Source organism: Mesoplodon mirus (assembly GCF_964341445.2).
Source record: "Mesoplodon mirus genome assembly, chromosome: 7".
In the NCBI taxonomy this organism is placed as follows: domain Eukaryota; kingdom Metazoa; phylum Chordata; class Mammalia; order Artiodactyla; family Ziphiidae; genus Mesoplodon; species Mesoplodon mirus.
In genome coordinates this window covers 86,302,974-86,315,965 of record NC_138983.1, presented here as the reverse complement: position 1 = coordinate 86,315,965, position 12,992 = coordinate 86,302,974, and the positions used below count along the sequence as shown (strand labels likewise).

At 36.8% G+C, this 12,992-nt stretch overlaps 1 long non-coding RNA gene across 1 annotated transcript in view; it reads left to right on the top strand.

Annotated features, from left to right (window-relative positions):
* LOC309808705 overlaps positions 1 to 12,992 on the top strand; it is a 92,262-nt gene extending 79,270 nt beyond the window's left edge. Inside the window, exons 4-6 of the long non-coding RNA XR_014294782.1 lie at positions 3,275 to 3,371; positions 10,974 to 11,057; positions 12,229 to 12,992. This is a non-coding gene — a long non-coding RNA (uncharacterized lncRNA). The remainder of the gene's footprint in view (positions 1 to 3,274; positions 3,372 to 10,973; positions 11,058 to 12,228) is intronic.

Here is a 12,992-nt window from a genome sequence, read left to right as displayed (position 1 = left end):
CACAAGTTCCACTACTTACTAGAGAAATCTCAACCAGCAAAGCATGTGTCTTTTTCCCTTTACCAGAGAAATCAAAAGTGCCATGGGCCAATGATGCCTGGTCAGTGGCAAGTGTTCAGGGCCATCTCTGAGACAAAGGTGCTCAAGCAGCTGCTGAGTAGTATCCATGAGCTGCCACTGGTCAGGGGCCAGTGTGCTATGGTTGAGATGCCCACTAGGGATGGTGGCCCCTTCATGGTTGCCTAAATTATTGCCAAACCAAACACAGATTCACTCACCCAATGCAGAGCAAAGCCAATCTACTGATACCAGTTGTGGTGAAGGAAAGTACAGTGTTTATTTGCAGGATGTGAAGCAAGGATAACAAGCAGCTAATGCTCAAAAGACCCAAACTCCCTGAAGACTTTTGGGCAAGTGTTTCTAAAGACAACATTAGGAGTGAGGGTCTCAGGGTGAATTATCAGTTCATGGACATTCTTTTGATTAGTTGGTGGAGAGGTGACAGGGTGATATTTTGGGAACCTTAATCATCAGCCTTCTTGTTCCAACCAGTCTGGGACCTACATGCTTGTGATCAGCATGTAGTCAAATCCTCCATCAGGTGGAGAGCCTTAGTGTCTACAAAAAACTCTCAAGTGTCGTGGTCCATACGTGGGTTGGAAAAGAATTTCCAGACACAAGGCAGAATGTAAAGAAGATAGACTTTATTAGAGGAAAGTGTCTCTGCCAGAACAGCAGGCTGACTTCCTAGTAGTCTGGGGGAGTGGACCCCAAACATGTGCTATTGATCAGTTTTTATAGCCAGAAAACAAAGGAATGCTCCAAGGTGAAAATTTCGTTTACTAATTGGTCGAGGCACATATACTTTCCTTCTATAGGGTGGCAGTGGGACAGGGAAGATGCCTTTTCTTATTTGGGACAGGTCTCATGGCCCAGCTGGGCTCAGGAATTTCATAACCATCACAACATGGTGGGGAGGGCAATTAAGGGTCTGATAAGGGGTGTAACGCTGACACTTTTTCAGAGAGGGTTGTCCTTTGTCCTTGAAGCACCATTGTCCTTGGAGCACCACATCAAGGATATGTGTCAGACTGTTATCTATATCCCTTGAGGAGAAAGGGATATAGACAACACTGTTTTTCAATCTATTGTTACTTTTCTTGCTTGACTGCTTTTCCTTTGTTTCTGAATTTTGTCAGTTCTGTAATCATTAACTGCTCTCTGGAAATCAAGGGAGGCCTAGGAGACTAAAGCTTTGTTCTACAAACAAGAAGCAGGGAACACTGGGAGTCTGTCACTGGGAAGGCCCCACAGGATCCTACTCAGTTTCACAATCATGAATAAAGTTGTTTCTATGAACGTTCATGTACAAATTTTGTGTGGACATATTTTTCTAATTTAAATTCCTAGGGGGTGAAATTAGGGGGTTGTATTAATGCCGAACTGTTTTCCAAAGTAGTACATCATTTCACATTTTCTTCAGGAATGTATGAGACTTCTGGTTGTTCTCCATCCTTACTAACATTTGATGCTATCAATCTTTTTAATTTTAGTCATTCTAGTAGATGTGAAGTTATTTGCATTGTGGTTTTAATTTTTCTTTGATGACTGATAATGCTGAACATTTTTAAATGTTGCTTATTTACCATTCCTGTATCTTCTTTGGTTAAGTGTCTTATTAAATTTTTTGCCCAATTTAAATTAAATTGTTTGTCTACTAAGTAGTGTTTTAGTAAAAGCTGGAGAAGAAGCAAGTTTGGCTGGATTACAGAAAACAAGGGGGAGAGTGGTAGGAATGAGGCCAAGAGAGACATGGGAGGAGGGGAGAACAGATCAAAAAGGACTCTGAGGCCTTGGTGAGAACTTTGGATTTATTGTAATTAAATTGAATTCACTGGATGATTTTGAGTATAGAGTGGCACAATCAGGCTTAAATTTTAAGGGACCACTTTGGCAGCTCTGTGAACGGGCCGGAGAAATGGGAGTAAACACAGGATAGACCAGGAGGTTATTGCAGCAGTCAGAAAGAGAGAAACTGGTTAGTTGCAGTTCTGAATGACCTTTCCCCTCACTCTTGTTCCTGACATTCCAAACTGCATAATTTCAGATGTGGAAGACTGAGAAATGTCCTGGATTTTCTCAACAGAATAGTGACTTACTCAAGGCCTTTAAGTGGAACACACTCTACTGAGGGTTGAGAGAAAGCTGACAATAGTGGCTTGCTTAGCTTAACTCAGTGGTTATGGTTGTTCGTTGTGGTTGCAATATTATGGTTGTGTGACTCTTTGGTTAGTATTCACTTTCTCCATCTTGGAATATACGTTTGATGAGGATGGAAAAATTATCTCTGTTTTTAACTCACCACTGTAGCCTCAGTTTGAGCACAGTGTCTGCCAATTAGCATTTAGTCAATGGGTTTTTTTGTAGGGGAGTGAATGTGTGTATGTGTGTGAGAGAGAGAGAAGAGGGGCAGAAACAGAGAGGGGAAGAGACAGACATAGGGACAGGGGAACAAGTCCATATTGCAAAAGAACAGGACAATATTTTCTGTGAGTAGAATGCTCAGAGCCTGTGTACTGTGTTCTTTTCTACTTTCTCAGGTTAGATTTATCACTTCATAAATTTTCTTTATCTTATCCAAAATGAATCTACATTTTTTTCCTTATAAGTATAAAGAAAAAGATTTTTTTTGGGGGGGGGGAATTTTTAATGTCTCACTACAATTCAAGTGCCATACATGTCTCTTTCTATTATTTGTATATCTTGAAAATATACCAGCATTATTGTCTAACACAAAGGAGGCACTAAATAAAATTTTTTCTTTGAAACATTGGTACTATAAATTATAAGAGACAGGAGCCATGTTTTCACAGCTCTGTTTCTTGAGCACCCAGCCCAATGGTATTGTGGAGATGGAATAACAATCACCATGAGCACAGGTCAGTGCTGACAAAGGGACTTGCTTTCTCTCTAAACCATTTGACTTTGTTGGTGCCCAGGGCAGGATGCTCCAAAATATGCCTCAGTGGAATATTACTTTGAATTAAAGTTACTGAAGAAATGACTGATGCAAGAGAGACACACTGACCTTCCTATCTGTCTCCATGAAAGCAGGAAATTAATATCTCATGTGAATGGTGCCCTTCCTGTACCAGGAGGTAGAAAGACATCATTAGCACCAGAGATAGGGAATGCAGGGTCAAGAAGGCTGTATAAACCTTGTTACTTCTTTAACTCAAGAAGGTTGGCAGGGACATTTCTTCCTCCTCAACAGCTGACAAGACAACCAGGAGGCTGGCTAAACCCTGCTTCCCACCACAAGACTGCTGCAGCTGAGAGATCCTAGGACACATGACAAAGGCCAGCAGAAGGTAAAGTTTCTTCTCTCCTCAACTTCCCAGGCCTGTAAGGTCTGGTGGGAGGGAAAGTGCTTAAGAGTCTCCTTTTCTCTATCTCTAAATTTAGATTAGCAGAAGAAAATACTTATGGAGCAAGATCCTTGTGACATAGAAAATCTGGTTTTTGGAAATGAGTAATCTCATCTCAGTTTTTCTTAATCCTTTCCTCCCAGAGACAGTCACTGTTTTTCTTTGTCTCTGTCTCCTGAGTCATGTTTCATAAGAAGAAAGAACCATAGGGCAGAATACAGGCATAGGCCCTATAAGCCTGCTGTTTGAGACAGCCTCACAGACTGGTGAGTTACCAGTTCTCTCTAGTCCAGTGCCTATTAAGACAAACTTTGCTGTCAGTCCTCTATATAAAAACTGGATGAGATTTTTCCTTCTGTATTTTTCTGTGTCCTGAGAGTTTGGCTTTTTGTCCAGTGAGAATATTCTCTCTGGTCTCCACCATCTGGATGGTGTATTTACTGGGGTGCATCTGGTAACCAGTTGAATTGACTGGGGTTCTGAGACACAAAGTCATAAACAGCACACTCTAGTCTTGTTGTGCCAGCTGTCAGAGGAGTTTGTCCTAAGGGGACCCAGTCCATAAGGGGCCTTTGTTGTTTCAACCTTCATTGCCTTGTTAGTGTTGGAAAAGTCCCATTCCAGCAGCATATGCCTGATGTCACAGATTAGTAGGTTTGGGATCAGAGGTGCCTCAAATTCCCAGGAGAGACCAGGGACACAGTTTGCATTATACCACCCTTACTGCCTGTGCAATGAAGGCCTTTGCTTTCTTAGGTTATCCTTGGAAATGAATTTTCACATTATAGGGGCTATATCATCCGTGCCCTCTCCATCTGAAAGTATGCTTATTTCATCCATGGTAAGGATTTATTCTAAGCCTGAAAAGTTACCTCTGGGTCGTTCCATAAAAAGGCTTACTGATTTGAGTCACTATTTGAAATTAATGAAAGGTCTTACTCCTCAATGGCCAGATGATGGATCCTTTAAATTTGCTGTATTTAAAAGATTCCCTTTTTGAGAGCTCTCATCATAAACAGCTGTCATATTGGTATTTATGGAAGGATCAAATTGAAAGGAAAAATCATGTATAACAGCTAGCCTTAGGGAATCGTTATTAAGATGAAATAACAGAAATTAAAGATCCAACATGAATTCCCCTTTTTAAGAAAAATTTTAAAAATTGCCCCATCTCCTCAGCAATTCCTTAGGCCCTCCTACAAATAATTAGGAAAAGATCAGTTGGAAGCCAATATTCAAGAGCTAATAGAAACAATTATCTTTGTCTTCCAAATCTCTACAAAACCAGAAATGCAACTTAGGAACAAGTCAAGGCCCATTTATCTTCACCAACCCTGAAACCTATTCCTCTCAAATTCTTGTAGATATTATAAAAGTTGAGGATAATTGGAGCAAAATTGTCCTGTACTTAAGAAGAAAAAGTTTTTAAAATAATAATTACCCTGAAACTTATGATAATAGAAAAATACACTCCAAAACTCACAGAAGAAAATTTACACTTTTTTCTCTGTCCCTTAAACTTATAAATCTTACCATGTCTTTGAAATGTAAACACAGCCACATTGCCTGAGACTGAGCCCAGATTATCTCAATTGTTAGAACCTGAAACTAAAATTTAAAGAAAAAAAAGGAAAGAGGTTTTTTTTTTAAACAAAAACCACCAGAAAAACCCTCTCTTGCTCAAACTCTAAATCACAGTCTCCTTAAAATTGTTTATCAAGGGCAAGTACACTTAAAGGGCAAGAAGACTTAAAAGTCTTCTCCGTAAATAATAAAAGACTGTAGCTATCTGAGTGAGTAAACTTAATTTATTCCAACAAGCAATATAAAAATTCTCAAAAATATAACAAAAACGAATACAAATATTTTTCAAATTCACATGATCTAGGATAATTTTTGGTAAGTAAAATCTAGTTCAGGTTTAATGGTTTAATTAATACAGACATATCTTAAGAGTTATCAGCATTAAGTATAATAGCTTTATGCTATGTAGTTTTACTAAAAGTCAAATAAGCCCATGTTATCTCTTTTACAAAATTTCTCAGAAAAAAAGTAATAATAATAATTTAAGATGATGGCTAACACTACTTTAACAACTTATGAAATTGTCATGAGTAATCTGAGTGATTGTTAAGAACAAATTAATTAAATAGACATAAGATAAGAATTCTTTTAGGTAAACTTTTTTTAGCAATAATTGTTTTTGCTATGTCAACTTAAATAGTTTTCTAAATGTCTTTGATAAATTGTACCCTTAGAGTTTTGCTAAGTTAAATTAAATGAATTGAATGTCTAGATCATTTCCAACTAAGACAAAATACTGAAATATTAATTGCTGAACGAGTCTAAGTTTACCTACTTTTGACCTCTTATTACACACTAAATATGTTTGGTTCTATTAGTAAACATGTCTTGTGCTTCATTAAAAGCTTGTACTATGAAGTAGAATATGTTTCTAGAAATTATGAAATGTATTTATAAGTTTGCCAAGCCACAAAATACTTACACAGTTCATAATTTTTAACTTTATCTTTACAAAAAAATTAAAGCTTCAAAGGATTAAGAATTGTCAATAATAGATGTGGTTAAAGCTACTAGGAATTATAAGGAAATTAGAATATATTTTGGGGTAAGAAAAAGTGTACGGTATGGAGATGTTTTTGTTAATGTAAAAACTTTGTTAAGTGAGTTTTGTCCTAAAGCTGGTAACTTCTAAATGGGAAAGAGAACAAGGGACAAATCAAAATGGACAGAGAAAGTTGTAAGAGCTTTGTTAAAGAGGAATCTTTAGAAAGGAATTTTATGTGTAGTCAGGTCTAAGATTGGAATGAATTTAATAAAGTGATTGAGTTTTAATATCCAAAGTAAGCTGGTAGAAAATTAAAATTTGTTTTTTCTCTCTTTTTGCAAAATTTTCTTAATTATTGGTCTGCTCTTAATGAGAAATTGTAAACAAAGACTTTTTTTTACATTTAATGTAATCTGTCTGGCAAAACAAATATTGTACATTTTGTCTTTATGAGTCTTTGATAATTTTGAAGAAAAACTGAGTGCTTTCAATATTAAAAGAGCTAAGTCTTTTTACACTATTTAACTATCTGTATTTACATGTGAATCTTTGTCACTTTGATTAAATTGATAACTAAATATTAATTCACAGTGACATATGATCATATTTGACAAAGTGTTTTAAAACATTTTTATTTTTGAAAAAGTAGATTTTCCCCCAAGTCAAATTCTAAATGAAGTCTTATTGACCTGGAAATAACGTTCAGGTTTTCCAGAGGCCCCTTGGAACACCTTAGAAGATTTGTTTTATCTTATTAGAAAAGAGAGCTATGAAACTCATTAGGCTTATTTGGTATGTTACTTACATGGGAAGCATTGCTAAATAAATGATCATAAACCCTAGGTTATATCATAAGGGTGAATGTTATTAATATAAATGTTCTCGAAAGTATATGAAATTCCTAAAATTGGATATGTCCTAGTATAATGTTATCAGTCATAATTCTAGTTATTATCTTAAATGTTTTGTGTCACAGAGATAAGTTTTCTTGTCAATTCCATTAGAATGAATCAAATTTTTAGTAATGGATATTTGTCTTTTATTACTTAGACAATGGTTTTACTCAGATGCTTTTACAAAAGCTTCCTGAAAATGTGTTTCATGTTCAGAGAAATTCATGGAAAAGGATCTAACAAGTATTCTAGAACACAAGTTTCTGATGAATTTCAAATCATTACACTGAACTGAGTAAGAATTTACAAAACCCTAATGGAGAAATTGATGGTTTCATAAAACTTCTAACAAAAGATCAAACAAAACAAGAATTAATTACATGGGACTAAGTAAACTGAAGAAGATGGTTATAATATTTTATGATTTTAAAAATAAATTTATTTATTTTATTTATTTTTGGCTGCATTGGGTCTTTGTTGCTGTGTGTGGGCTTTCTCTAGTTGCAGCGAATGGCAGCTACTCTTTGTTGTGGTGCATGGGCTTCTCATTGCAGTGGCTTCTCTTGTTGTAGAGCATGGGCTCTAGGTGCATGGGCTTCAGTAGTTGTGGCTCGTGGGCTTTAGTAGTTGTGGCTCAATGGCTCTAGAACGCAGGCTCAGTAGTTGTGGCGTGTGGGCTTAGTTGCTCTGCGGCATGTGGGATCTTCCTGGACCAGGGCTTGAACCCATGTCCCCTGCACTGGCAGGCAGATTCTTAAACACTGTGCCACCAGGAAAGCCCCATTTTATGATTTTTTTTCATGGTACGCGGGCCTCTCACTGTTGTGGCCTCTCCCGTTGCGGAGCACAGGCTCCGGACGTGCAGGCTCAGCGGCCATGGCTCACAGGCTCATATCAATCAGTGTGATACACCACATCAATGAATTCAGTAAAGTCACAGAATACAAAATTAATACACAGAAATCTCTTTCGTTCCTATACACTAAAAACAAAAGATCAGAAAGAGAAATTATGGAAGGAATCCCATTTACCATCACATCAAAAAGAAAAAATACCTATGAATAAATCTATCTAAGGAGACAAAAGACCTGTACTCTGAAAACTCTAAGATGCTGATGAAAGAAATCGAAAGTGACACAAACAGATGGAGAGATATACCATGTGCTTGGATTGGAAGAATCAATACTGTCAAAATGACTATACTACTTAAGGCAATCTACAGATTCAATGCAATCCCTATTAAATTACCAGTGGAATTTTTATTTTAAGATTTTTTTCATGTGGACCATTTTTAAAGTCTTTATTGAATTTGTTACAATATTGCTTCTGTTTTATGTTTTTGTTTTTTTTTTTTTTTTTGGTTGCATTGCATGTGGGATCCCAACTCCCTGACCAGGGATCGAACCTGCATCCTCCTCGTTGGAAGGTGAAGTCCCAACCACCGGACCGCCAGGGAAGCCCCCACCAATGGCATTTTTCACAGAACTGGAACAGAAAATTTTAAAATTTGTACAGAAACACAAACCCCCAAATAGCCAAAGCATACTATGAAAGCAAAAATGGAGTTGGAGGAATCAGGCTCACTCTCTTCAGGCTATATTACAAAGCTACAGTAATCAGTATGGTACTTGCACAAAAACAGAAATATAGATCAATGGAACAGAATAGAAAGCCCAGAAATAAACCCACACAACTATGGTCAATTAATCTATGACAAAGGAGGCAGGACTATACAATGGAGAAAAGACAGTCTCTTCAATAAGTGGTACTGGGGAAACAGGACAGCTACATGTAAAAAAATGAAATTAGAACAATTTTCTAACACCACAGACAAAAATAAACTCAAAATGCATTAAAGACCTAAATGTAAGACTGGATATTATAAAACTCTTAGAGGAAAATCCAGGCAGAACACTCTTTCACAGCAGCAATATCTTTTTGGATCCACCTCCTAGAGGAAAGAAAACAAAAACTAAAATAAACAAATGGGACCTAATAAAACTTAAAAGCTTTTGCACAGCAAAGGAAACCATAAACAAAACAAAAAGACAACCTACAGAATGGGAGAAAATATTTGCAAATGATGAGACTGACAATGGAATAATCTCCAAAGTATACAAATAGCTCATGCAGCTCAATATCAAAAAAGCAAACAACCCAATCAAAAAATGGACAGAAGATCTAAACAGACATTTCTCCAAAGAAGACATACTGATGGGCAAAAAGCACATGAAAATCTGCTCAACATCGCTAATTATTAGAGAAATGCAAATCAAAACTACAATGAGGTATCACCTCACACCAGTCAGAGTAACCATCATCAAAACGTCTACAAACTGTAGACTACAAAAATGTTGGAGAGGGTGTGGAGAAAAGGAGTCCTCCTACACTGTTGGTGGGAATGTAAATTGGTTCAACCACTACGGAGAATATTATGGGATTCCTTAAAAAACTAAAAATAGAACTACCATATGATCCAGCAGTCCTACTCTTAGGCATGTATCTGGAGAAAATTATACTTCCAAAAGATACATGCACCCCAGTGTTCAGTGCAGCACTATTCACAATAACCAGGATATGAAAGCAATTTAAATGTCCATTGACAGATGAATGGATAAAGAAGATGTGGTACATATATACAATGGAATATTACTCAGCCATAAAAATGAATGAAATAATGCCATTTGCAGTAACATGAATTGACATAGAGATTATCATACTAAGTGAAGTCATTCAGAGAAAGACAAATATCATATGATATCACTTATCTGTGGAATCTGAAAAAATGATACAAATGAACTTAATTACAAAAGAGAAACAGACTCACAGACTTAAAAAACAAACTTATGGTTACTAAAGGGAAAAGGTATGGGGAGGGATAAATTAGGAGTTTGGATTCACATATACACACTACTATATATAAAATAGATAATCAACAAGACCCTACTGTATAGCAAAGGGAACTCTACTCAATATTCTGTAATAACCTATATGGCAAAAGAATCTGAAAAAGAATGGATATGTGTATATATATAACTGAATCATTTTGCTGTACACCTGAAACTAATTCAACATTGTAAATCAACTATACTTCAATATAAAATTTAAATTTAAATTTTAAAAAAAAGAGATTAAAAAAGAAGTGTCTTCCAATGCAAGGATCAGATCAAAGAACATGAATGGAATATTCCTACTGGGACGATTAGGAGGATAACACATCCTTGGTAGGTGCAGAGCCTGTTCACTTATCCTCTGACTTTCCTTGTTCCCTTTCTCTACTACATCCAATTAAGCAGATAAAAACTTTGAGAAAGCTGCCTCTTCCTTCACCAATGCCAAGCAGGACAAACTCAAAGAGTCATTTATCTGTCTTCCTCTGATGTTGCTTCTTCATGTTTGAGCTATTGGGAGGAGAGAGAGGCAATAAATTCTCTTAATAAAAGCAAAAAATAAAAATAAAAAATAAGCCTATATGGTCAGTCACAATCCTTGCTATACTTATATAAATAAGACCAAGTTTATTGAATCTAGACTTATTTTGCAAACAAATTTGTCTTAATTTGGCTATCTTTGATAGAAATGAGGGTGATTTTAGAGAGAAAAATTATCTTTCGATAGAAACCAAAATACATATTGTGGATATTAGATTCTAGTGCTATTAATTTTCCTTGAAGTTTTGTTAATTACCTGAAAACTGGGCTGTATCCTGAATTTTTCTAGTTTCCTCCACTACCTGACTACAACTCTCCAAACTAATGTTTCCAAATTTTCTCCCACCCTTTTGACTTGGAATAATTGAAACTAAAACTGCCTTTTTTTCTGAAGTCCTGCATACTGAAGGTAGATATCTTAATATAAACTTCAGAGAAATCTCCACAGCAGCTCATGTTTAGACAGTCTTCTTCGTTCCTGTTGCTATATGGACCACTCAGAAAGTTTACCTGAACATCTGATGGACATTCAAACTACAAAAGATGCTTTAACCCTGACATTTAGAGATCTTCTCAACTGTCTACCCTCAGAACTCAAAAACTGATATGAAATTTGCCTCAATTATTAACCATTGTTTTTTTGTCTCCATAGCAATGCCTCTTATTAAATACCTGATTGCTTGTACAGTAAGCTTAACTTCTACTTGGAAATACTGCTTTGGAAGAGAAAATTAAGGTAAAATGATCATATGGATGGACTCTAATCCAATATGACTTGTATCTTTATAAGGGGGGAATATTAGAACACAGACATGCACAGACTGAGGGGCAACCATGTGAGGACACAGCGAGAAGGTAGCCATCAAAGGAGAGAGACCTCAAAGAAACTAAACTTGATACTTTGATCTTGGACTTCTAGCCTCTAGATCTATGAGAAAATATATTTTTGTTGTTTAAGCCACCGAGTAGCCAGTGTGGTCTTTTGTTATGGCAGCCCTAGCAAACAAATACAATCACTATTAGGGAAAAAAAATCATGTGCTTTGTTATTCCAGTAGAATGATTTTAACACTGATTACTTCTTACCTTGAGATTATAAAAGACAGTGATAAACATTACTGTAGAGTATATATGAGTTGTGTCCTATGAAACAAAGGTAGTTAACAAACACCTCTCAGCTGTAGATGATGCCATGTGTTCATCTGATCAGCAAGAGGACATGAGTGGAAGGGAGAACCTTTTCTGCTTCAGACAAGCAACTTCCTGGGTTACCCTGAGTATGACAAAGAGGGCCATTGCTTGGGGACCAGGTCTCCAAGCAGTCACAACAGGCCTCAGGAACCCACAAGAAAATTGTGAAGGAAGAATATTACTAGGCAGGCCCATATGAATCTTTTCCTCCCATCACTGCTCTTTTGTGAAAAATTCTTCCAAATACACATTTTTGTCCCAAAATATCATGTTGGACGCTCGCTACTAGGAGCAAATTTTTCTAGCATCTCTGTTGGATGAATTTTCACACTTGCAAAATCACTCAGAAAAGAGTTCATCCTCCCAACACCTCCCCTGCACCAGTGTCCCCCTAAACAGCATCTGACCACAATATGAAGGAACTTACCTCCCAGGTAAACAGGTGCTTGAATGTGATTTAATTATCTCTGCATCCTCTCCCTGGTCTCCCTGTGAAATCCAGTCACCTCTTTGCATTAAAGCATTTCTGTGAGAAGCCCTGTAAGGTGCTGGCTATTCTCAATTCTGTCCTGCTGGTTTCTCTGAAGTGCCTAGAAGCTGTCCTCTCCACACACAAACTGTTCTGACAAACTTCATTTGAATGATTTGGATTTTAATTCTCAATTTGCTTCTGTTCCTAAGCCTTAAGGCTTTTTTTTTTTTTTTTAACCAATTCAGAAAAAAGCATCATTAAAAAAAAGACAAGGTTGGGCGTCCCTGGTGACGCAGTGGTTGAGAGTCCGCCTGCCGATGCAGGGGACACGGGTTCGTGCCCTGGTCCGGGAAGATCCCACATGCCGCGGAGCGGCTGGAGCCGTGAGCCATGACCGCTGAGCCTGCGTGTCCGGAGCCTGTGCTCTGCAACGGGAGAGGCCACAACAGTGAGAGGTCTGCGTACCGAAAAAAAAAAAAAAAAAAAAAAGACAAGGCTACTCGCAGATCTAACATGCTAAGCTTTAACTTAGTACGTTCTTAGGACTGATGTTTTCCAAGGAACAAACTTTCTTGTTTCCTGTGTACAAAAAGTGAGAAAAAATAAAAATAGTGGTATCTTCACAGTTGAGTTCTTAACATATTTTCTGATATATGTAAAAAGAGAAAAATTGGCAAAATGAGTACCAACATTTTTAAAAATAATAATTAAGCCTAAATCCCTGGATTTACCAATTTTATAAAAAAAGTAACATTTTATAAAATACAATTTTATGAAATATGATTTTATAAAATTTGTTTAGCTAAGTAACAAATGATTTGCCCACAAAACAGATTTAGCAGGTGGAGTCCAGGGGGCACATTCTACAAAATAAGTTTATTGACACGGTAAAGGGTTACTAGCATAAAATTGTGGTGGGAATGAAAAGGGCAGTGACCTTCGTCCTGAAGTTTAGGAGTGATCCCTGAATTGAGAGATATCTGAGTTGAAGTGGTCACTGGAAACAAAT